Below are 25,002 nucleotides of genomic sequence, written 5' to 3'. Positions count from 1 at the left end.
CGCGAACAAACTCGAAGAAGAACCACGATCAGCTCTTGCAAAAATCTTCATCTTCATCATTAGTCTTCAATCTTCATTTCTTTTATTCAATCTTCTTTGCATTGTCATTGGATAAGGAGGGGAATAACACAAAAAATAAAAATACACAACTAGGACGTTGAGCCTAGGTTTAAACACATGCCAAATAAAACTACAAGAAAATACCCGAAAGATAGGGCTCTTCAACAATTTTGCTTACAAGGATAACATCACATGCAAGATAGGTTGAAAGAAAACCACCCCATGAAGCCCCAATAATAAACCCGAGAAAGATATCACATGGAAGCACACCCTTATGAAGGATTTTATAATAGAGTTCTCCCACCCGATAAAATGTGTTTCGAAAAAGGAAAGGGAAGAGGTTTTACTAAAGATAAAACAAAAAGAACAAAAAACGATCTTGTGTGCTTGAAGGAGAATGATCTTGGTGAAAGGGCAGGTTAAACATAAAAATGATGCATGTGAATGAGCCTTAGACGAAGTTTTGATCATTGAAGGTTAAAAAGTGTTGCTTCATAGTATTGAGGGTCCGAATAATTAAACGAATGAAAGAATTGTAGAGCAGGATAATGCTGCCATTGCCCAAGTGTAGGATGAGGAGGTGTGTGGATGAGGATGAAACAGCACTGGTGGTTGATGTCGTGCTATGGATCCTGCAATCAAGCAACTGGATTAATAGTAAACCTCAACATCTTGATCCTATTTCTTTAGAAGAATGACACCCATGACAAGCAGTCTGTCCAAGATTATTCCTGGCCTAAAATGTTTTCCCAAGCCTTTACACATCTTGAACAATCAAGCCTGGACGAAGAGATTGCTTCAGCTTGTCGGCCTTCTCCATATCAAACACATAGAGTGTGTACAGGTACTTCTTGCGCCTCACTTTGAACTTGATCACATCCTTCTCGCGCTTGATTTTGATGGAGGGAGCATCCTTATGGTGAGTAGTCAGTAAGAAATCGTTGATTTCGTTGATTTGCTTTGGCATGGCTACTTCGCTTCAGAAGCTGCGATGGAACAGCCAAACCCTAATTTTGCTGAGGGATGGAGAAGATAGGTAGATGGTGGAGAGGGTGAAAGAGAGTAGATGATGGATAGGGATGGAGAGGATTCGGAGGCTAACAATCGAACAATTGAAAACATTCTCTCATCTCCTTCTTCTTCTTCATGTGTAACATTCAAAAACCCCTCTTCTTCAACTTCTTGATCCTTGAAAATGCAGCCAAGAAATAGCTTTCTATGGCTAAAATATAGACTACAAATCCTTTTCTCTTGCAAGCTCCATTACCACCTCTTTCCCGGCCAGTGCACCAAATGAAGAGCACCCTGCCACGGCGCAATGAGGACCACGAACCGGCCAAGAGAGGCTGCAAATACATTTGCTCGCCATGAAAACCTGCAAGAAAACTCTCCTTCTCACCAAGAACCATGCTCTCCAATCACACAAGAGATTGATAAATTCAAACCATCCTCACCCTCTTCCTCTTCCTCACTCTCCATGATATCTTGAAATGAAGCACAAGAGAGAGGAGCAAGAACAAGAAAGATGAGAGTTGTTCCAAAATGGGGAGAGAGGGAAATGAAGCGTGAGAGGAGAAGATAAAAGAAGAGAGAGGGTATAACCACCTCAGCCTCCCACCTCCTCAAATCCCACGATTGCAACCACCCTTTTTCTTTTCTTGCATTATAAAATTCAAATTTGCATACATGGACTAAGGTCTAAGGACCTTTCATTTTTAGCATAAGACAAAAGGGTTTGACCTTTCCTTTTCCTAGGAATATTTTATAGTGTGTCTCTTTTGGACTACACATTTTACATTGCTTCATATTTGAAATTTTGACAAAGGGGTACATTTGCAATGAGTCATTTTACAAAAAATTATTTCGATGTGAGCACATTTTGGTGCCTTTATTTGCACTGATTTGCCGGTCATCATTCCTCCCACGCTTAAGTGTGAAGCGTCCCCGCAACAAACTTGAAGAAGCACCACGATCAGCTCTTGCAAAAATCTTCATCTTCATCATTAGTCTTCAATCTTCATTTCTTTTATTCAATCTTCTTTGGATTGTCATTGGATAAGGAGGGGAATAACACAAAAAATAGAAATACACAACTAGGACATTGAGCCTAGGTTTAAACACATGCCAAATAAAACTACAAGAAAATTCCCAAAAGATATGGCTCTTCAATAATTTTGCTTACAAGGATAACATCACACCCAAGATAGGTTGAAAGAAAACCACACCATGAAGCCCAATAATAAACCCGAGAAAGATATCACATGGAAGCATACCCTTATGAAGGATTTTATAATAGAGTTCTCCCACCGAATAAAATGTGTTTTGAAAAAGGAAAGGGAAGAGGTTTTAATAAAGATAAAACAAAAAGAACAAAAAATGATCTTGTGTGTTTGAAGGAGAATGATCTTGGTGAAAGGGCATATTAAACATAAAGATGAGGCATGTGAATGAGCCTTAGACGTAGTTTTGATCATTGAAGGTTAAAAAGTGTTGCTTCATAGTATTGAGGGTCCGAATAATTAAACAAATGAAAGAATTGTAGAATAGGATAATGCTACCATTGCCCACGTGTAGGATGAGTGTTGGAAGAGAGAGGGAAAGAGACAATGTAATGGAGCAGCAACCTGACCTTCAGGTCGTTCATCATATTCCATTATTTTATAGACTACTAACATAACACAAGCATATACAATAGTACTAAGGTCCGTAGGACCATTCACACTGGGTCTCAGACCACCGACTTATTTAATGTCCCACACTTGCTGATACAGCTAGACACAACTAATGTTGGTCATGCATACTGATAGGAGAGTAATGGGAGCTTGATATTCTAACACTCCCCCTCAAGCTCAAATCATCTGATGAACTCCAAGTAGCTGTCTAAAACTACTAAAATTATATTTACCCAAAGACTTAGTAAATATATCTGCAACCTGTTCATCAGTCTTAACATGCATAAGATCTACTCTGCCTGCAAGAACCATCTCTCTGATAAAATGGTAGTGTACCTCTATGTGTTTGGTCCTGGCATGGTAAACTGGATTCGTTGCCAGGAGTACACTACTGAGATTGTCACATAATAAGGTCATTGGAGCATCCACCTGAATATCCAAATCAGCCATAAGCTTGAGCAGCCATGAAATCTCACATGTTGCCAATGCAGCACCCCTGTACTCTGCCTCAATGCTAGACAATGCAACTGTTGGTTGCTTCTTGCTGCTCCAGCTGATCATGCCACTTCCAAGGCCAAAAGCATAACCACTCATAGATCTATGATCATATGAGCATCTTGCCCAATCCGCATCTGTGTATCCAACTAGTTTCAAGGGCTTATCTCTCATATAGAACAGCCCATAATCTACAGTGGACTTAACATATCTCATAATCCACCTAACAACATCCAAATGTGGCTTCCTGGGCTTCTCCATAAACTGACTTATGAGCCCAACTGCATAACTCAAATCCGGCCTAGTGATGGTCAAGTAGATCAGACTTCCAACCATCTGCCTGTACCTAGTCACATCCTGAATTTCAGCTGCAGTGCTAATGTCCAACTTGACATTCTGATCAAGGGGTGTATCCAATGGTTTGCATTCAGCCATGCCATACTTTTTCAACATTTCCATGGCACAATGTTTCTGCATCAACCATAAACCATTTTCAGCCTTGATTACCTCAATACCCAAAAAGTACTTCAATTCATCTAGATCTTTCATGTCAAATTCAGATTTCATCATCTTCATTACATGCTGTATGCCCAAGTCATCATCACCAGTGATTATCAAATCATCAACATATATAACCAGCTTCTTTGTAAATAAGCTATGATCAACCCTACCAATAGTAAAACCCAACCTCTACAAGTAGTTACTGATCCTAGCATGCCAAGCTCTCGGAGCCTGCTTCAGCCCATACAGTGCCTTTTTCAGCTTGCATACATAATGCTAAAAATCAAGGTGAAATTACCCTTCTGGCTGAACCACATAGACATCCTCTACTAAGTCACCGTTAAGAAATGCATTCTTAATGTCCATCTACTGTAATTTCCACCCTCTAGCAGCAGCCAAGGCAATCACAGTGTGTATGGTTGCCATCTTGGCAACAGGGCTGAATGTTTCCTCATAATCAAGTCCATACTATTGGGCATACCCCTTAGCAACCAGCCTGGCTTTGTACCTTTCCACACTGCCATCTGACTTGCATTTGATTTTGTAGACCCATTTGCAGCCAATGGTCTTTTTTCCTTCAGGCAGTGGCACAAGATCCCATGTCTTATTTTCAGCCAAGGCATTCATTTCTTCATCCATAGTTGCACACCAATTCTCATTTTCCACTGCTCCAGCATATGTACCTGGTTCTTTGATCTCCATAAAGTTTGCCATGTAAGCATAATGCTTTGCAGTGTAGCCACTATATGTCAACTTGTCAATAGGGTATCTAACCCTCTGTGAGTGTCTAAGTTGTGGTGAACTACTCGATTCCCCTCTCTCATGAGGCGGAATGTACCTGCTCTGCCTTGCGCCAGGCATATAGACAGTCGGAATACCAAGTTCACTGTCTAAAGTGTCAGTAGACTCATATCCAGAAGTCATCCTACCAGGTGTCATCATCCTAGATACATCCTCAGTAACTTTCTCTTTTCCTTTGCTATCCACGACATCATATCTCCCCCTCACTGACATACTAGTGTCAGTGGACAGTGAGCTCCTCAATCTCCCTGTCCATGGGGATACTGTCTGACTACTAGGTCCTGTCATAGCAGTGCTCTGTTGCATATCAACTGTAGATACATGAGTGGAAGGCATATCCAATGGCACTGTTGTCGATGATACATACCAAGAATCCATCTCATAAAAAATAACATCCCTGCTCACCAAGGTCTCCCTAGTAGAGGGATCATAGCATTTGTATGCCTTTTTCTCTTGCGAATATCCAATGGAGACACACTTATGCGCTTTTGGATCTAGCTTCTTCCTTTTTTCATCTAGAATATGCACATAAGCAAGACAGCCAAAAACTTTCATGTGACTTACATCCGGCTTATAGCCATATAGTTTCTCAAACGGTGTCATCTCATGAATACTTGCAGTGGGAGTCCGATTCAAGATATACATGGTTGTCATAACAACCTCAACCCAATAATAGAGTGGCATCTTCTTCACATTCATCATGGCATGAGCAACTTCCATCAAGAACCTATTCTTCCTTTCAACTACCCCATTTTGCTAAGGAGTGTAGCTACAGGTAAGCTGCCTACGTATGCCATTTTCAGCCAGAAAGTTGTCAAACTCATTTGACACATACTCCCCACTGCTATCTGACCTCAAGCAAGAGATATAACAATCAAATTCCTTTTCAACCTGCTTTTAAAACTGCTGAAAAATAGCAAACACCTCATCCTTTGTCTTCAAAATGTAAACCCAAGTATAGCGACTGTAATCATCAATGAATGTAACATAATACTTCGAGCCTCCCATGGATGCATTATGGGATGGCCCCCAAACATCAGAGTGCACTAACTGCAACGGACATATACTCTGCCTTACATGCCTGACAAATGGCAACCTTGACTGCTTACCAAACTGGCAAGCATCACATACATGACCAATATCTGAATATTCGAACTTGGGTAAACCTGTAACAAGCTGTTTTTTCTGCATAATTTGCAACCTTTGGAAATTTACATGTCCCACTCTCTTGTGCCAAATTTCCAAGTCTCTGATAGTGCCAGAACCATGGGCAAACATGGCTGAATTCAGCTCTGGCAAGGTAGCATCAAGAGTAAACATTCTGCCATTCCTATAACCGTGAGCAATCAATTTGCAGCCATTACCAAACTCCTCAATAAAGCAACCATGCTTGTTGCATCTAACCTGCAAGTTCTGCTCCCAACAGACAGTAGGTTCTTTGTAATTGAAGGAACATGCAATACATCATGCAAATTTTTCTTTTTGCCATCATGAACCACAAGAGGCACTTTTCCTTTATGCTCAATGCTATGCTGTGTGTCATCACCTGTACAGACATAGCCATTTTTTTCTTCCACCATATCAGTGAACCAATCACCATGAGGAGTCATATGGTTCGATGCCCCTAAATCAATATACCAAACTGCATCATCAGTGGATTTTTTAGCAACTCTGCCTTTTACATACTGCATGGCAAACAATCTATCTCCTGAAGTATCATCTGCCTGTGCTGACTAGATGTAGCAAAATGCCCATGTTATTTGCCTTTTTGATTGACATGCTTCTTCCAGCAGTCCTTGGCAATATGCCCATACTTTCCGCAGTAATGACAATCCTTATCCTTGTTCAGATTGTTAGATGGACGTTGCTGTTGCCAGGAGTCTCTACCTCTAGGACTAGATCTCCCCCTACCTCTAAAGTTTCCACCACCTCTTGCATTGGATATCTGTTAATTGTTATTGCCATAGGATGCATTTTGTTGGCCTCCTCTGCCAAATCCATAGCCCCTACCACGGTTTCCACAGTCACGTTGATTGGAATAGAAAACTGCATCCTTGTTTTTAGAACTGCTAAATCCTACAGCCAAACCAAGATTAACCTCTTCATGGATAAGCAATGCAACCAACTCATTGAAATCAAGCATTTCAACCCGCACAGACATAGAAGTGTCAAAATACTTATACTCATGGCCCAAGCTGTTCAAGGTCATAGCAACCATGTCTTCATCTTCAACCTGTGAACCAACAAATGCCAACTGATCCACAATGGTCTTAACCTCTATGACATAATCCTATATAGATCTGCTCCTTCTCTCCATGTTGTTGAACTTCTGCTTCAACTGTATCTTCCTAGCACTTGTGGTTGTACCATAATACTTGACCAAAATGTCCCATGCATCCTTAGGAGAGCTGCAGTTCATTATCTGCATTACCATGGCATCTAAGATACATAAAGAGAGCCAGTGCAAGACTCTACGATCTCTTTATGTCCAAGCTCGATGTAATTACCTCTGATTAGCCGTAGGTCGATCTGGGAGCTCATGTTCAGCTTCCGCTCCAGTCACCAACTCCCAATAGCCTTTCCCTATTAAGAAGTTCTCCATGCGGAACTTCCATATGGCATAATTGTTACTGTCAACCTTTTCCCCCACTATCTAGGTTATGTTGTCAGTCCTTTCTGCATTTGCCATGTTGTACCAGACACTATTTAGTCACTGCCCGACTTCCTGCAAGACAACAAGTCACTCTGACCAACCTCAGTCCTTGACAATTTATGACAATTTTCTGCAACTATTCTCTACAAAAAACCAAAGTATTTCAGCCCTTTACAACCTCAAAAACATCCACAAACATGTGGTATAACCTGTAGGTACATCAGTCAGTACATATACTTTGCATGTATTGTAACTCTATGCCATGCAAGCTTATTGCAGTAAAGAGAATACACAGTCTGAAACCTGTAGTTTTTCAGTAAACCAGTATTGAATTTACTGTCAAAAACCACTTTAAAACATGTCATACATGCTCCAAACTTTCCCAAACATTTTCTAGTATATGTAGGCAACTAGACATAGTCATACAGGCACAAAACAGTGCATATCCAGCAAGTACAAGTGATATAAATCTGCTCACAAATTGTATACAACCAATAAACTATCAAACCAATATGTATTTCAGCCCAAGAGATCCTCAAGCCACTTCATACATATGCCATTGTGTGTAGGGATCAATACATAACCATACGAGCATTCGCAAACTCTCTGTCTTCAAGAAGTAATGTCAAAAAGTACATGGACTATTTATGACCAATCAATACACTATCAAAGCATTTGTTCTCTAATTTAGATTTCAGCTTTTAAGAGCCTTCAATGCTCATCTCAATGCTCATAGCATTCAACAATCATATCCCATACCATACAACTCCCTGTAGGTACCAGAAGTCATGTACTTCTTCAAGGCCGATGAGTATATATATAATTGACAATTTTATGACAGTTTTCAGCCTATCATTGGCTTCCCAAAAACTGAGCATTTCAGTCAAAAATTTCAGTCCACAACCATGTCAGACATTGCATATGGTTTCCAGAGCATGTACATGCTTCAACAAGTTCTCCTGAGCATGCCAAGGAGCTCAAGGCTCTTGAGTAGAATCAAGTGTATGATGTATACTCACAGATTACAGCAGGTCTTCACTATTTTCAGATCTGTAATCAACTGTCACAGCTCATAAATGAGCTCTACATCATGGGTTAGCATTCCAGGACAATAAACCATCTTCCAGTGATGATTCAGCAAGCATTTAAGTGCTCCATTCCATTCAAATGTGCTTATTCAACCAGCATATGCAGATCACAAACTGGCACAGTTTGCGTGGACTATTTTGAGCTTCTCCTGCTTCACACTGATGACCACTTTACTGTAGATCCACTCAATGATGACCAACCAAGCCTTTACAAGGGTCCAGACAAGTCCTGACACACTCTCCTTCAAGTATACTGAAGATGCATTCAACACATACCTCTCTGCAGAAACAATGACAGCTTGCACAATGACAGCCTGCTTCTCTTCAACCACTGGCCTGAGTCTTCAGGTTGTAGGTCTTTCTCACAGCTTCATGCCTTCAGGAACTTGACCTTCAGAGAGAGTGACAATGTAATGGAGCAGCAACCTGACCTTCAAGTCGTTCATCATATTCCATTATTTTATAGACTACTAACATAACATAAGTGTATACAATAGTACTAAGGTCCATAGGACCATTCACACTGGGTCTAAGACCACTGACTTATTTAATGTCCTGCACTTACTGATACAGCTGGACACAGCTAATGTCGGTCATACATACTGATAGGAGAGTAATGGGAGCTTGATATTCTAACAATGAGGTGTGTGGATGAGGATGAAACAGCACTGGTGGTTGCTGTCATGCTATGGATCCTGCAATCAAGCAACTGGATTAATAATAAACCTCAACATCTTGATCCTATTTCTTTAGAAGAATGACACCCATGACAAGCGGTCTGTCTAGGATTATTCCTGGCCTAAAATGTTTTCTCAGGCCTTTACACATCTTGAACAATCAAGCCTGAAGGAAGAGATTGCTTTAGCTTGTCGGCCTTCTCCGTATCAAACACATAGAGTGTGTACATGTACTTCTTGCGCCTCACTTTGAACTTGACCACATCCTTCTCGCACTTGATCTTGATGGAGCGAGCATCCTTATGATGGGCAGTCAATAAGAAATCGTTGATTTCGTTGATTTTCTTTGGCATGGCTACTTCGCTTCAGGAGCTGCGATGGAGCAGCCAAACCCTAATTCTGACAAGGGATGGAGAAGATAGGTAGATGGCGGAGAGGGTGAAAGAGAGTAGATGATGGATAGGGATGGAGAGGATTTGGAGGCCAACAATCTAACAATTAACAACACTCTCTCGTCTCCTTCTTCTTCTTCATGTGCAACATTCAAAAACTCCTCTTCTTCAACTTCTTGATCCTTGAAAATGCAGCCAAGAAAGATAGCTTTCTATGGCTAAAATATAGACTCCAAATCCTTTTCTCTTGCAGCTCCATTACCACCTCTTTTTCGGCCAGTGCACCAAATGAAGAGCACCCTGCCACAACACAATGAGAACCACGAACTGGCCAAGAGAGGCTGCAAATACATTTGCTCGCCATGAAAACCTGCAAGAAAACTCTCCTTCTCACCAAGAACCATGCTCTCCAATCACACAAGAGAGAAGCACACAAGAGATTGAGAAATTCAAACCATCCTCACCCTCTTCCTCTTCCTCACTCTCCATGAGATCTTGCAATGAAGCACAAGAGAGAGGAGCAAGAACAAGAAAGATGAGAGTTGTGCCAAAATGGGGAGAGAGGGAAATGAAGCGTGAGAGGAGAAGATAAAGGAAGAGAGAGGGTGTAACCACCTCAACCTCCCACCTCCTCAAATCCCACGATTGCAACCACCCTTTTTCTTTTCTTGCATTATAAAATTCAAATTTGCATACATGGACTAAGGTCTAAGGACCTTTCATTTTTAGCATAAGACAAAAGGGTTTGACCTTTCCTTTTCCTAGCAATATTTTATAGTGTGTCTCTTTTGGACTACACATTTTACATTACTTCATATCTGAAATTTTGACAAAGGGGTACATTTGCAATGAGTCATTTTACAAAAAATTGTTTCCATGTGAGCACATTTTGGTGCCTTTATTTGCACTGATTTGCCGGTCATCATTCCTCCCACGCTTGTGTGAAGCGTCCCCATGAAGAAACTTGAAGAAGAACCATGATCAGCTCTTGCAAAAATCTTCATCTTTATCATTAGTCTTCAATCTTCATTTATTTTATTCAATCTTCTTTGGATTGTCATTGGATAAGGAGGGGAATAACACAAAAAATAGAAATACACAACTAGGACGTTGAGCCTAGGTTTAAACACATGCCAAATAAAACTACAAGAAAATACCCGAAAGATAGGGCTCTTCAACAATTTTGCTTACAACGATAACATCACACCCAAGATAGGTTGAAAGAAAACCACACCATGAAGCCCAATAATAAACCCGAGAAAGATATCACATGGAAGCACACCCTTATGAAGGATTTTATAATAGAGTTCTCCCACTCGATAAAATGTGTTTCGAAAAAGGAAAGGGAAGAGGTTTTACTAAAGATAAAACAAAAAGAACAAAAAACGATCTTGTGTGCTTGAAGAAGAATGATCTTGGTGAAAGGGCATGTTAAACATAAAAATGATGCATGTGAATGAGCCTTAGACGAAGTTTTGATCATTGAAGGTTAAAAAGTGTTGCTTCATAGTGTTGAGGTTCTGAATAATTAAACGAATGAAAGAATTGTAGAACAGGATAATGCTGCCATTGCCCACGTGTAGGATGAGGAGGTGTGTGGATGAGGATGAAACAGCACTGGTGGTTGCTGTCGTGCTACGGATCCTACAATCAAGCAACTGGATTAATAGTAAACCTCAACATCTTGATCCTATTTCTTTAGAAGAATGACACCCATGACAAGCGGTCTGTCCAGGATTATTCCTGTCCTAAAATGTTTTCCCAGGCCTTTACACATCTTGAACAATCAAGCCTGGACGAAGAGATTGCTTCAGCTTGTTGGCCTTCTCTGTATCAAACACATAGAGTGTGTACAGGTACTTCTTGCACCTCACTTTGAACTTGACCACATCCTTCTCGCGCTTGATCTTGATGGAGGGAGCATCCTTACGGCGGGCAGTCAGTAAGAGATCGTTGATTTTGCTGATTTGCTTTGGCATGGCTGCTTCGCTTCAGGAGCTGCGATGGAGCAGCCAAACCCTAATTGTGCTGAGGGATGGAGAAGATAGGTAGATGGTGGAGAGGGTGAAAGAGAGTAGATGATGGATAGGGATGGATGTTGAGAATAGCAAATGATGTATGCCCATAGAGGCTGAATGTGTGCCCAAAAGAGACTTGCCCATAAGTGGCTTTGTATGAGAGAGAGGCAATGATGTATGCTCTAGGAAGAGATGTTTGAAATCCCATAAGCACAGAGAGGAAAAGTGGTACTATCCAAAAAGCTATAAAGGCATGTACTTGACACTCATTTCAATGGAATGGTACTTTCACATTGAGTCACTCAAGATTGTGTTTATGAGTCCAAGTTAATCTATCTTGGAACCTAATTCACTTGAGTTACAATGTCTTCTATCTATCATGTATCGTGTGTTTGATTTGCGTCCACCATAGCTAATCAACTCTAGATCTGTATTTCTCAACACGGTATCAGAGCCATGGCTGAGCTAGGTAGCTAGTGGTGTGTTTTCTTCTTCCTTGTAAGCTCTCAGCCGCATGATAGAGGCTGTGACTAATTCTTTCTCTGATTCCAATGTGCTTGGTGAGGGTGGATACGAGATTATGTACTATGGTCAGCTACCTAAAGGTACACGCATAGCTGTGAAAAATCTTCTAAACAATAGAGGTGGAAGGTGTAGAAGAAGGGCCGCCATGGATCCATACGCCTTCTTGAAAAACATAGACTCGCGCAATGCCTTTATCGATGGCATGAACTCCCTCAGCAGCCTTAGTGGCCTTAACCTTACCCTTCCTCCTGGTGCCGACATCCGCGGCAAGACCAGGATTGCCCACGAGGAGGCTGCCCTCGAGGCCAAGGTCATGCAGACCATCACCTCCGGTGATTGGGCCTCTCTCAAGCCCAACTCTGGCAAGGCCATCTCCATCAGCGACCACAACATCTATGTTTCCAGTCGTGAGGACACCAACACTGGCTTCCGCATCTGGGAGTGGCACGGCCACCTGCTCCTCTTCGATAATGAGGAAGGTTTCACGCTGGAGTATGTGTATGGCAACCATTTCCTGCCGCTCGAGAAGAAGGCCAAGGACAATAATGAGGGTAGCAGTGCAGCTGTGGGGCTTAGCGGTCTTATTTACAGCGAAGACAAGAAGCAAGTAGGGGGCGAGCATATAGTTGAAGAAGTCTCGAACAGGGAAACACTCTTCTTGCCAGGAAGAACAGAGGCCCGGCGAGACACATACGCCACGAACCTGCTCAGAAATGACGCGGAGGCCCTTGCCATCGCCATGTTCCATTTTTTTAATTTTTCCCTGAACTCTAAGGCTTTAGGTTGGAAAAAAGACCTAACTCAATCTCTCCTTTATACTCAAGCTTCTTTTAATGTTTGTTCACACTATTGCTCTCAAAAGTGGTCCAAGCAACCCTATTCACACTATCCTTTGCCTCAAACTGATTTATGTAATCACCTTAAGAAGATGTGTGATTTTGAAAGAAGATAAACATCAATGTAATGTCAAGCCATATAGCCATTAAGCCAAATGTTAACTCCATGTATCCAAGGCCATGATGTGCTATCAAGCCATGTATCCCAACAAGCCCAAGAGATATTCAAAGAGATATGTATCCATCTTAAATGCCTAAAACACTACAATGCACATGATAAGCCAAAAACCTATCCTATGTATTTCAAAACCTATGTAATGGATCCCCAAGTCATGTATGTCAAAAAGAATCTACCATGTCAAAGCAATGTACAAGATTATATCTATCGCATTGAGCAGAAAGATTGTGTCAAGAAAAATGGAGAAAACGCACATACCACGCATCAACAAAAGGGATAAAGAGCACAACAAAGGAAAAGAGCCTGAAGAAAAAAAGAAAAAGAAAAAAAAAAGAGACAAAGAAGATGAAAGGTTGTCAATGAAGCAACAAAACAAAAAAGGATGAAGAAAATATTTTCCGCTGCTGCAAACCAACAAAATGTTGTTGCAAAAAAAATTCCCTGAGTGGATCTGTTTCCCAGAGTGGATTTAAAACCCTTATCAAGAATGTAAAGTTTCAAGCCTTAACTTGACTAGGCTGCCAAAGAGCTAGTCTCCTAGTCCATGTCAACATATAGGGGGGGCAAAAAGCCAGCAAGGGTAGAGACTCATCATTTGAGGGGGGGTGTTGAGAATAGCAAATGATGTATGCCCATAGAGGCTAAATGTGTGCCCAAAAGAGACTTGCCCATAAGTGGATTTGTATGAGAGAGAGGCAATGATGTATGCTCTAGGAAGAGATGTTTGAAATCCCATAAGCACAGAGAGGAAAAGTGGTACTATCCAAAAAGCTATAAAGGCATGTACTTGACACTCATTTCAATGGAATGGTACTTTCACATTGAATCACTCAAGATTGTGTTTATGAGTCCAAGTTAATCTATCTTGGAACCTAATTCACTTGAGTTACAATCTCTTCTATCTATCATGTATCGTGTGTTTGATTTGCATCCACCATAGCTAATTAGCTCTAGATCTGTATTTCTCAACAATGGAGAGGATTTGGAGGCCAACAATCAAACAATTAACAACACTCTCTCGTCTCCTTCTTCTTCTTCATGTGCAACATTCAAAAACTCCTCTTCTTCAACTTCTTGATCCTTGAAAATGCAACCAAGAAAGATAGCTTTCTATGGCTAAAATATAGATTGCAAATCCTCTTCTCTTGCAAGCTCCATTACCACCTCTTTCCCGGCCAGTGCACCAAATGAAGAGCACCCTGCCATGGCATAATGAGAACCATGAACCGGCCAAGAGAGGCTGCAAATACATTTGCTGGCCATGAAAACCTGCAAGAAAACTCTCCTTCTCACCAAGAACCATGCTCTCCAATCACACAAGAGAGAAGCACACAAGAGATTGATAAATTCAAACCATCCTCACCCTCTTCCTCTTCCTCACTCGCCATGAGATCTTGCAATGAAGCATAAGAGAGAGGAGCAAGAACAAGAAAGATGAGAGTTGTGCCAAAATGGGGAGAGAGGGAAATGAAGCGTGAGAGGAGAAGATAAAGGAAGAGAGAGGGTGTAACCACCTCAACCTCCCACCTCCTCAAATCCCACGATTGCGACCACCCTTTTTCTATTCTTGCATTATAAAATCCAAAGTTGCATACATGGACTAAGGTCTAAGGACCTCTCATTTTTAGCATAAGACAAAAGGGTTTGACCTTTCCTTTTCCTAGCAATATTTTATAGTGTGTCTCTTTTGGACTACACATTTTACATTGCTTCATATTTGAAATTTTGACAAAGGGGTACATTTGCAATGAGTCATTTTACAAAAAATTGTTTCCATGTGAACACATTTTGGTGCCTTTATTTGCACTGATCTGCCGGTCATGAGTGTTCCTCATGCTTCACTCCCTAAGCTGATCGTCCATCCTTATTGCCTCTTCAAAGACTCTACCTAACACGTTTCGGTGTAGAGTGGAGTTACTAGCCAAAGCCTTGTAGAGCTCCTTGCTTCGAATTCCATTTATAAATATGGTAGACACAGCCTTCTCGTTAGGTCGCTCATTTGAAGTCCCTTACATCTTCCTTTTCCCTCTGACTAACATTCATCAATTGGACGATGAGATTGTCAGAGTACCCTGCCTCAAAGAATCTCTTGATAGAGAGGTCCTTAAGACGAGCAAAGTTCGTGCGCTTAGCTGCATCTAGACTAGTGTACCAAATTATCCCCTTATCACCTAAGCACAAACCGAAAGCTTGAGAGTGTTGTGCAAGGTCCGTGAGACCATTTGCTTCGCAAACTTATTCAAATTTCTCCACAAAGCTATATGGGTCATTGCTAGAGTTCATACTTGTCTAGCTGCTTTGCTGCAATAGGGATTCTAGATTGCCCCTTGCGTGACCCCTAATCCCGAGAGTAATGCAGTGGCTAAGTGTGATATTTCCGCACGAAATATTAAAGAATTTTAACCACTGCATGCCCCGCGCAAAAGCAGTGCTAAGTCATCTCCCACAATGGAATAATGTCAGTGGCTAAGTCCTTACCCCGGCGCGTGATAATAAACCCCAATCGCATTGCGCAAATAAGGCCGAGGCTAAAACCTGCAAGGCCACATGAGAACACCTTTTACGGGAAGGAAAAAAGGATAATGGTTAAAGTTATGTCAAATTTTTTTATTAATAACCCCTTTCCCCTAGCCAATGCATGGCAGGGGAGAGGAGTGTGAGAGGGAGTGAGTTGAGTGGAGAAGCATGTGGAGGAGAAGGCATGCAATTATGCCACGGGGGTGGCTATCCCCCCCCCCCCTTAGCCTATATAAACTCCCCTTGGAGCCGACGTGCCGTGCTGCCACCAGGATCTGCCGCCATCGCTTGCTACACCATGCCGTGCTGCTGCCCGCCTCGTCACCATCGCCGTCACAGTCCTCATCCTCTCCATTCTCCCAATCAACGCTCCTTTCTCTCTCCAATACCTTATCTGGGAAACAGAAGCAGCGATGTTTTTTTTTTTTTGGAAGCTTCTAAAGTAAAGCCTCCATAGCCCCTTTTCACCCGTGCCTCCCCCGGAATTGAAAGGCTAAGTCTCCAAGGCCCTGGTCCTGCGTGGGGGAGGGAGATAACGGACAGATGTCGATTCCATTCACAGAGTGATTCAGAGGAGAGTTGCTAGGATGGAATTACTGCATCCAATGGCCCCCAAACAAAAGCCGCAAGGCGCACATGCAGGAGCTGCTACTCCGAGTTCGCGTGTGGACAACACCCCGAACCCCAATGTCCCGGTTCTTAGAAGTTTAATTCCGCATAAAAGGAATGCATTGGGCACATTTAAATTTTATGGGGAAGTTATGAATGCAATTATCCATTCGTCCTACGAGTTTTAGTTGCATGTTGCACTTTGCTTGCATTTCCAAAGTGACAATCCTAAACGCATATTGCATAAGTTAAAAGGATGAAAATTTGTTTAAATGCATCCTTGTCTTCCTCGCAAGAAAGAACAAGCGCATAATGCATTTAGGCAATGATTTCCTAGATATGATTCGTAGGAAATGAATAATCGTTGACGTCCATAGAAATGTTGTCCAAGAATTGCATGGCATGAAAAAGGAAACCATGAACTTGCCTGTTGCATGCAAGGATGCGTGCATTTTAAGCCAGATTAATTGCCGTAGAACAGATTAAGTCAACAATAGTCTTATGACATTTGTCATGCATGAACTTCTTTTATCGAAGTTGTTTTAGAAAAAGATGCATTTCATGTTAAAGCCTAAATTCAATCGCATTAAACGAAAGGTTTAGAGGCATAGTTCTTGATGTAAATCTATGTAGGTTTTATGCGAGTTATCCCCCAAATTGTCAATCATCATGATTTTAGCAAGGAAAAGAAATGGTCATTGCAAACCTTATAGTTGCATAGAAGTAAAAGTCTATGATTCACATACTTGCATGGAATGTTGTATCTTGAATTTATTTATTTCCATCTCTTCTAAGCAAAGATTACTCTTGTTGCAAGACAATTAGATCGTTTTAGGTAAATCGCTTGTATTGGCATAACCCTCAAGGGATTCGTAAAAGCATAACTAGTTGGTACGACGAACACTTCAAAGTGCTAGGTAGGGTTTAGTACGTTAAAAATTCTGCCTAGTATCGCACTTGGGATGCCAAGTCAAAACTTCCAATGTCAAAGGTCCTACCCACATTCATGCAATGTTTGGGTTAATTGGATGCTCATACAATAACAATCTAGGGTTTTTACCCTAAAGATCAATTAGCTAAAGGCTAGACCTCCATATGGATTTAGAAACCTTAGGGCCAAATGTTGTCAGCCTAGTAAGGTTAGGGTTGGGTTGGGTCAAGAGGACTCCCAAACCCTACATCTTGACCAAACGTACTTCTTGACCAAGGAACATCGTTCAATGGAAGAGACGATCCCACAAGTTAGATGTGAAACTTGTCTCATGCAACAAGTTGCAGCGTCGCATGGCTTTGTGCTTAAATCACAAGATAGATTTGCCACTCCTTGGAACAAGGTTGGCAAGATCTAGTGCAAGTCTAGTTTGCAAGAGGATGAGTAGACATCCTGCTACATCACCCTTCTTTGGGCTGATTTGCCAAGTTAGGGAAGTTATGTATTTCCTAGCAAGCAATTGACAAATCAAGTCAGGGCGACAAGGTTGCCCAGGATTTACTGTCTTAGTTTAAGAAACCTAAGGTGTTGGTTAATTTAGGTTAATAGGGTATAAACCCTAACCCAAGGATAAAAGGGTAAACAAGCAATGAAACCCTTGGGGATCTTGCCAAGTCGCAATTGATCCCAGATCGAATGCTGGATGCATTCGAAGAGAAGGATTCACTCCTTAGCAGCTGACCAAATAAGGATTGATTGTGTTTGTACAATTTAGAAGCACTCTTTGTATTGCTTTTCTCAATGAACTAAAGATGGAAAAATAATTAATGCTTCAGGTTGAAGGCCTCGAGGGAGAGGCAACATCAATTACCCCCAACTGTCTGCCTGACCCTAACCAAGGGGGTTGTTAGCTGCGCCGGGTACGTGGACCAAACCTACCACCAAAGGTCTCTCCATGGGTGCTACTTGGAGCAGGAGGACACTTGGGTGCCAAGGGGGCTCTGGCCATAAATCCCTTGCCTCTGCGGGTCCTGCACAAGAGGCCGACATAACTCGAGATTGGATCTCGAGGCCCGCATACTAGTCTACGGATGGAAACTTGGATTAGTAATCCCTGAGGATTGTTGGATTGTCTTCGGACGGATTATGGATTGCCTTCGGGCGGATTATGGAATAGCCTTCGGGCTGGATTATTATGATGTATTTCAAAGACTAATAAATAAGATCAATTGTTGAAAAGGAACTTGTTTGACATTATTTTTCTATGTCAGTGCTTAAATTATGTGAAGGAACCAGTGATTAATTGGCTAATTAAGGAAGTTGTTTTTGCGTGTCAAACTAAATGTGATAGGTAATTAGACAACTAAAGCAACCCTGAGGAAAGTGCGGTGGATGTGGCCATGGGTCCGTCCTATGGATGGGTGGTCCTGGTTGGCCGAGAACTTTTCTCAAAGAAGTTGACAGCAAGGTAATGATGACTTAGAATCTAGAGTACTAGAGTCTTGATTTATGTTGTTTTAGGGGAACGGAATGGGAGTATGCCTTATGGGCAGAGAGGTTGAGCTTTGCATCCCTCTCATTTTCCATTCTCCTTGAACCAAGTGCAGCATGAATCCGCTTCGACCCTAACGCTTCTGCGTTAAGTAGTTCGCCTGGGGTTCGACGCTAGAGCTGCCATTCTAGGAATTTGACCACTAGGAAAACCCTGATTCAGGTCGGGTGTAAGTGGGAACAACCGGAATGCTTCTGCTTCGTGGCACACTCGGGAAGACCTAGATCGCAAACCCTGTGACATTCTGTGGGAGTGCGGGGCAGTGCTTTCTGGACTCTCTTCCCAAGGGGCTGCTAAGACGTGTCCTGCGAGAGAACAGGTGGATACATTACACTAAGGCTGTTGCGCTCTGCTCAACAGACGTATTGTCCATGAGCCACTTGGCTACGAGTTCACTCAACGATAAGTCAACCTTTACTGCTCGTTCTCTCTCTGCATTTGGCCCTGCTTTGGCTGCACCAGCCAAGGCTAGCACACGCTGGGCCTCGTACATGTCTATATCTTATTGAAGTTTCCTAGCCTTTTGCTCGTGATTATAGGAAATTATACTCTCTAGCGCCTTTCTTTCCTCTTCTAGGCTTGCTACCACTTCCTCTACTGGTCTGCCCTGAACTATTGTCCTAGTCAACAAGTCATACTCATTGACTAACTCCCCAAGTCCAGTAGATCCTCTCCTTGTCTGCCTCATGATCTTGACATTGCTCCCACTTCTAGTTCCACAAGGTCGTCAATCAATTTGAGTAGCTTTGGCAGCGTCTGATCCTCTATGTTGTCGCATTCTGGATCTTCGTGTCCTCTTAAGGTCCTCCTGATGGGGCTCTTAGGCACCCAACTATGTTTTGGGATCTTCTCCTAATAGTGGGTTCCTTGATGTTATTATATCTCCTGATGAGTTCCTTGTTATTGAAAGCAGTTGTCAATCTTATTCACAAGTTGTGTTTTGTGCTTTCTAGTGCTCAGTGTGAAAACATGCTTTTTCTTTTCTTGTAGTGCACCTTTGGTGATAAAATCAAAAGTAAGGTGTGGATGTAGAAAATGCTCAATGCAAACTCCACTCTTCCCCTCACGTTCGTAGCCTGATATGGCTCTAAGCGCAAGTTATGGCTAATCTAAGGTCTTACTGAAAGTCCATGCTATATTCTCTATTCTGCTTCAGGGTTGGTTAGTTAGTTACCGAAAGTCAAGTCAAGTTCTAAATTCGGTCCCCTAAGTGTCTAGCTGTTTGGGATGAATCCTCGATTATCATGTCTGGTCTCTAACTTCTAAGGGCTAAATTGGGTTTCCAGGGGGGGTCAGAGATGTGAATAGGTTGGCCAGGACTGTCAGGCAGGTTCAAAAAACCCTCTATTTTAAGTTCTGGTGAAATGGTCACATCCTTAGAATCGGACCTTCTGGGAATCGGACGGGCTGGTCCAATTTTGAGACTCGGACAGGGTGGTCCGATTTTGAGACTGGGACAGGGTGGTCCGATTTTGAGACTGGGACAAGGTTGTCTGATTGTGAAAATCGGACAGTCCGATTTCTACTTTGGTCCGATTTCCCTAGTCGGATAGGGGGTCCAACTCTTGCGATAGGACGAGTTGTCCGATTATGGCTCTAGGACCAATGGTCCGATTCTCACACTAGAAAAAGTGGTCCAATCCTTGCAGTTGGTCCAATTTTGAGACTAGGACACGTGGTCCAATTTTGGCACTGGGTCGACTACTGGAATCGGATCGGATGGGGTGGTCCGATTCTCGCAGTCGGACGGTCTGATTCTCACAATTGAACGGTCCAATTCTCATAGTCGGACTGTCCGACTCTAGAAATCGAGTGGTCCGATTCTAGGAATCGGACCCAGACAACTTGGTCGGACTGCGTAGACGACAGCCCGCGGTTGCGCGCAATGACTCAAGCTCAGCGCCTACTCTATGGAATCATCCAATGCCTTCCAGATAGGTACAAAACACTACAAGGAAATGCCAGACATACTTGGAATCACTGTGGTGCTCGAATCGAATGGCACTCCGAGGATCTCCCTGCAACTCTCTCTCTCTCTCTCTCTCCTTGGCTCTCAAGCTCACTCTCTCTCACCAAGCAGAATGTCAAATGTGGTCTTTCCTAGTGTTCCCTGGGCCTCTTATTGCCCCATCGCAGCCTGCTGTAACCTCAGAAGCTAATCCCTCACACTCTTCCAACTAGAAATTTGAATTTGCACCCCTATTTCCTTGTTTCCAATAGCAGTAGAAAGCTTTCTGTTTTCCTTCTTTTTCCTATCCTAATCTTAACCTAATGCAACAAAAATCAAAAACAGAGATGGAGATGGATGGTTCTACTCTAATATTCAACAACAAATCAAAAAACTTACTTGATCCAAGGATTAAAACTTCCTAAATCTCCTAACTATCACGAGCACGGGTTCGAGCTGCAAACCTTACTTTTATGCTTGATTCGATGCGTGTGGCGCTGAAGGCTCGATTCCGTTGGTCCTAGCAACAAAACCAAAATGAAGGGGACCTATCATTCCAAGAGATAGTATATTCCTCATCAAATCACTCCCCAAGGAAACGATTATACTAAACCTACAGCATACAAAGCCTCACACTCATGGTGGGTCAATAGTTTGAAATAAAGTGTTATGCATCTAGGAGATAGTTCTCTTTATACCATGTCTATGCAATGCAAAAATCCAAAGTGGATGACTTTGAGTGCACAAACATTTTACTTAAATGAAATTCGCATTGTGAATATGCTCAAACATTATTTCCATGATTTTTCTTCACTAACGACTTTATTGCGATGATAAGGTAGTGTCACACTACTCCATGCCGATGTACCTCTTAATACTTGAAATAAGATCGGAACCTACTATATGAAAAGTATAGCAAACAAACCAGATTTTAAAAACCATACTTAATGCATAAATCCCCCTTTCTCTCCCTATCATTTAGGGTTTTGCTTGCGATTGGGTAGGTTAAGAGGTGTTTCTATATATGTTTCTTCACAATGTAAGCATTAAATATGCACTAAAACATACAAAATGGGAGTAAAATGAGACAAATTCTCATGCTTTACCTCCATTATACTTGCACAATATACTTCTAATTTTCATCATTTTTGTACCCAAAAAAAATATTTATTTCCTATTTTCTTATCCTAAAACCATATTTTATTTTCTTTATGTAAAATGATATAATTTTTATTATTTAGATTCAAAAATTAATTTGAATTCTAGTCCATCATCACATTTAATGTCATCTCATATGAACATGATTTGATCACCTGAAACTAAGAAATACATTTTTTTAATCTTAAAATACATATTTTGGATTTTTTAAAATTGTTAACTCATGATTACAAACATGAGTTCTAATTTTATGATTTACTACCCTCAAATATGTCAGAACCAAGCTTCGAACAAATTTTCATCACATATGAACATGATTTGAGCCATAAAATGTCAAAAAGAATCCAAATTTTCATTAAAAAAGAGGCTTACTACCATTTTTCATGTTTTGAATCTTAAGAATTGATTTTACAAACAGTGATTGATCCCACCATTGGTCTTCAAATAGTAGCAATCATCACTACTTAGTATCAAAATGGTCCCACATCAACCTAGTCCAAGCCCGGACAACCAATCTCCATCCCGATCTTCTCACAAGAATTCCCACATGAATAACTCTCAAGAGGAGAGAGATGGAGGAGAAAGAATGATTGATTTTCCATCTTCTTGATCAGGCCATCATTTGTGGAGGTGGTGAAAGTTGCCCTCCCACGAACAGGAATAACCACAAAACCGAGGACAAAGCTCACAAAATCTATTTGTATGGCTCTGCCATTAATCTCAAAAATTGAAAAGAAACCATAAATCTCTCTTAACAATGAAAAATTTTATCATCTTCATCGTCTTCATCCATAGCTTCAACCATTATGCAAGAACAAAAGGAAAAAGAGGAATTTATGTACAAAAGACAGAGGAGAGAGGAGAGAGGAGAGAGAAGGGAGAAAGATCGGAACCATAAAGGGAGAGTGTGTGTCTTGGAAGAAAGGACAAATAGTCAAGCCACGATGGGTACCTACTACGACCCTATTGTGCGCACAAGGCTACTATGAGTAGGAACTGATGTACGCATAATGCCATGTACTCAGGAAGAATCTGAGTTCATGTTCATTAAAGTCCCCATGGTAGCCGAGGAATTGATCGCCACACCAAGATTTCTCGTGAGCAAGATAGTAGACAAAGGCTACTCACCTCCTATGGCAAGAGCAAAGTCTTTGCCACAAACCAAGAACTAGAAGAACTTAGAAGATTGGCCATCACTGACTCCTCCTTTCTACACAAATGGTATGCTCTCCTTTTTCAATGGAAACAAGAGGGCTACCCAATTATGACCAATTCCGAGCAGAGATGCACCATCAAAACCTCTAAATATGATTCAACTTATGTGGCTCCTACCTCCTTTAGAGCATTGGCCATCACTCACAATGGCCCCTTAGAAGATCATAACATGGCCCACCCCTATTTAGATCGAGTCCTTATAGAGGAAGAGCTACACATTGCCAACAGGATCAACTCTGATGACTTCCTAAATAATTGATGTCCTGACCTACATTACGCACATAGGTATTAGACCGCATGACATGGACCGTCATGCTCACTTGGAATATAAACCACATTTCTATGCCTGGCTAATGCAACAGTAAAGCATCGCAAGCTGCACTTAATACCCTTAATCCTTCATTCTCCAATCCTAGAAAGGATTCATATCCTTCTTGGGTGAGGAGGGGATAAGGTAGAAAGTAAAACATGTCTCGAACCTCAACCAATGTTTAAAGGAATAAAAACCAACTTATGATTGAGGAAAATCGTCATAATTTCTTTTGGATTGTGTGGATTACTTGAAGCCAAAGTCTTTATTCTGTACTTAAGCACTTCGCATCTCCGTAGCTTATAGTCATTATCTGCTTATTGTTTTGCAAGAGTTATCTCAGGAAAACTAATGGTAAATTGTGGTATTGTGACAGGAACCTACGATGGCAAGCCAAGACAAAGGCAAGCTTCCATTCACAGAAGAAGAATAGGTGAAGTACAGCCTAATGGCAGAGATCAGGGCCTTCAACCAGTTCAAGTTCAAGAACATCATGAACTTGGATGACTTGGTCATGGAAGAAGTTGGCCAGTGCAACCTGGAAAAGTATGTGGAGAAGGTCAAACATAGGCTGTAGACTACAACATGTGCATGGAGTTCCTATGAACCTTCTATGCCAATAGGAACCACAACACTGTAAAAATAGTGCAATGAGTAGAAGAACCCATAGGGTCAAGGTGAAATTGAGCCCAGAAGTAGTGGAAAAATCATTGGGCCTGGTCAACAAGGTCAAGAGGCGACCTAAGAGGGATGTCTACGGCATGCTAGGGATGGAGAAGTCCTAGTCCACACCAATGATGGCATCAGCCTAGCTGACATCCAAGATCCTAAAGTTAGGTTGCAAGCAAAGGTGATCCAAGCCCTATTCTCTAGCCAAAGGTACATTGCCTTGATGAGCAAAATTGGAGTGCCCCTATTAGAGAGCCTTGTAGCCAAGTCCCTAGATGAGGTGAATTATTGGAACATCTACGTACAAAAAACCATCAAAGCTCTAGCAAAGGCACTAGTGAGGGACAAGATTAGTGGGCAGGGAGTCTCCATCTTCCACAACAGTGGGGACGGCAAGGATGAAGTTGTCATCAAAAGCATCCATCACAGGATTTGGCAGCGTGTTGACTGCCATAATCCAAGAGGTTGTGGGAGAGGCAGAAGGTAAAGAGGAAGCGGAGGAGACACCTAAAAGGTTGTCACCCCAGGAGTAGGAGCGATCAAGTGAAATGATAGGAAGCAAGGGCAGAGAACCAAAGGTACCATCTGGTCAAGGAGGGCCTAGGAGGCCAAAGAAGACGACCCCTCAAAAGTAGCGGCAAGCAGCTAGGGAGAGAATGACCGAGGAAGAGAAGGCTAAGTTGTAGAGGGTGCAAGAGGAGTCGACGAGGTTTGAAGAAGAAAGAAGGAGGAAAGAAAAAGCAGAGGCAGAAGAGTTGCATAAGAAGGAGGAAGATTTGGCTCAAGCCATCCGTATGTCAGTGGAAAGGGCCTGTTGTATCCAATCCGCCTGGTCTAGTGCCCCAACCTATAACTCCCACAACCACCCAAGGTGTCACCAACACAATGAATGCAAGAAAACTCATGCTAGGTGCAATACCTAGTGAATAAGGTGCAAGAAATAGCCCCAAATTCGAGTGGGGAAGCTCCAACAACTAGGACGAAGAGATCGGCAGCTAGTACAAATGTTGAATCTAGGCAAGACCCCAAGAGGGAGAGAATACATGCATCTACAATAACCATACTAACAGCACCACCATCGCCCATGGGCTATGACGAGTATGTCAAAGAGCTTATCACACAACTGGACAAGGCAAAGGCAGAGAAGAAAATGGCAATAGCTAATTTGGAAGCCAAAAGAGAAGCATTGGCAGCCTT

The 25,002-nt window shown here is 41.9% G+C and overlaps 3 pseudogenes; all 3 read right to left on the bottom strand.

The window, feature by feature from the left end:
* Window positions 1–734: 734 nt before the first annotated feature.
* On the bottom strand, window positions 735–1,027 carry LOC148029220 (large ribosomal subunit protein eL38z/eL38y pseudogene; annotated as a pseudogene).
* A 7,979-nt stretch (window positions 1,028–9,006) lies between these two features.
* Window positions 9,007–9,300, bottom strand: LOC148029219 (large ribosomal subunit protein eL38z/eL38y pseudogene; annotated as a pseudogene).
* Window positions 9,301–10,997: 1,697 nt separating this feature from the next.
* LOC148029218 (large ribosomal subunit protein eL38z/eL38y pseudogene) lies at window positions 10,998–11,369 on the bottom strand (annotated as a pseudogene).
* Between the last annotated feature and the right edge of the window lie 13,633 nt (window positions 11,370–25,002).

The sequence above is a fragment of the Lygodium microphyllum genome, chromosome 11 (genome assembly GCF_053477565.2).
Source record: "Lygodium microphyllum isolate KBCC chromosome 11, Lygodium_microphyllum_v1.1.10, whole genome shotgun sequence".
Lineage (NCBI taxonomy): Eukaryota > Viridiplantae > Streptophyta > Polypodiopsida > Schizaeales > Lygodiaceae > Lygodium > Lygodium microphyllum.
The sequence above is the reverse complement of the archived record's forward strand: the minus strand, read 5'-3'. Positions and strand labels throughout refer to the sequence as shown.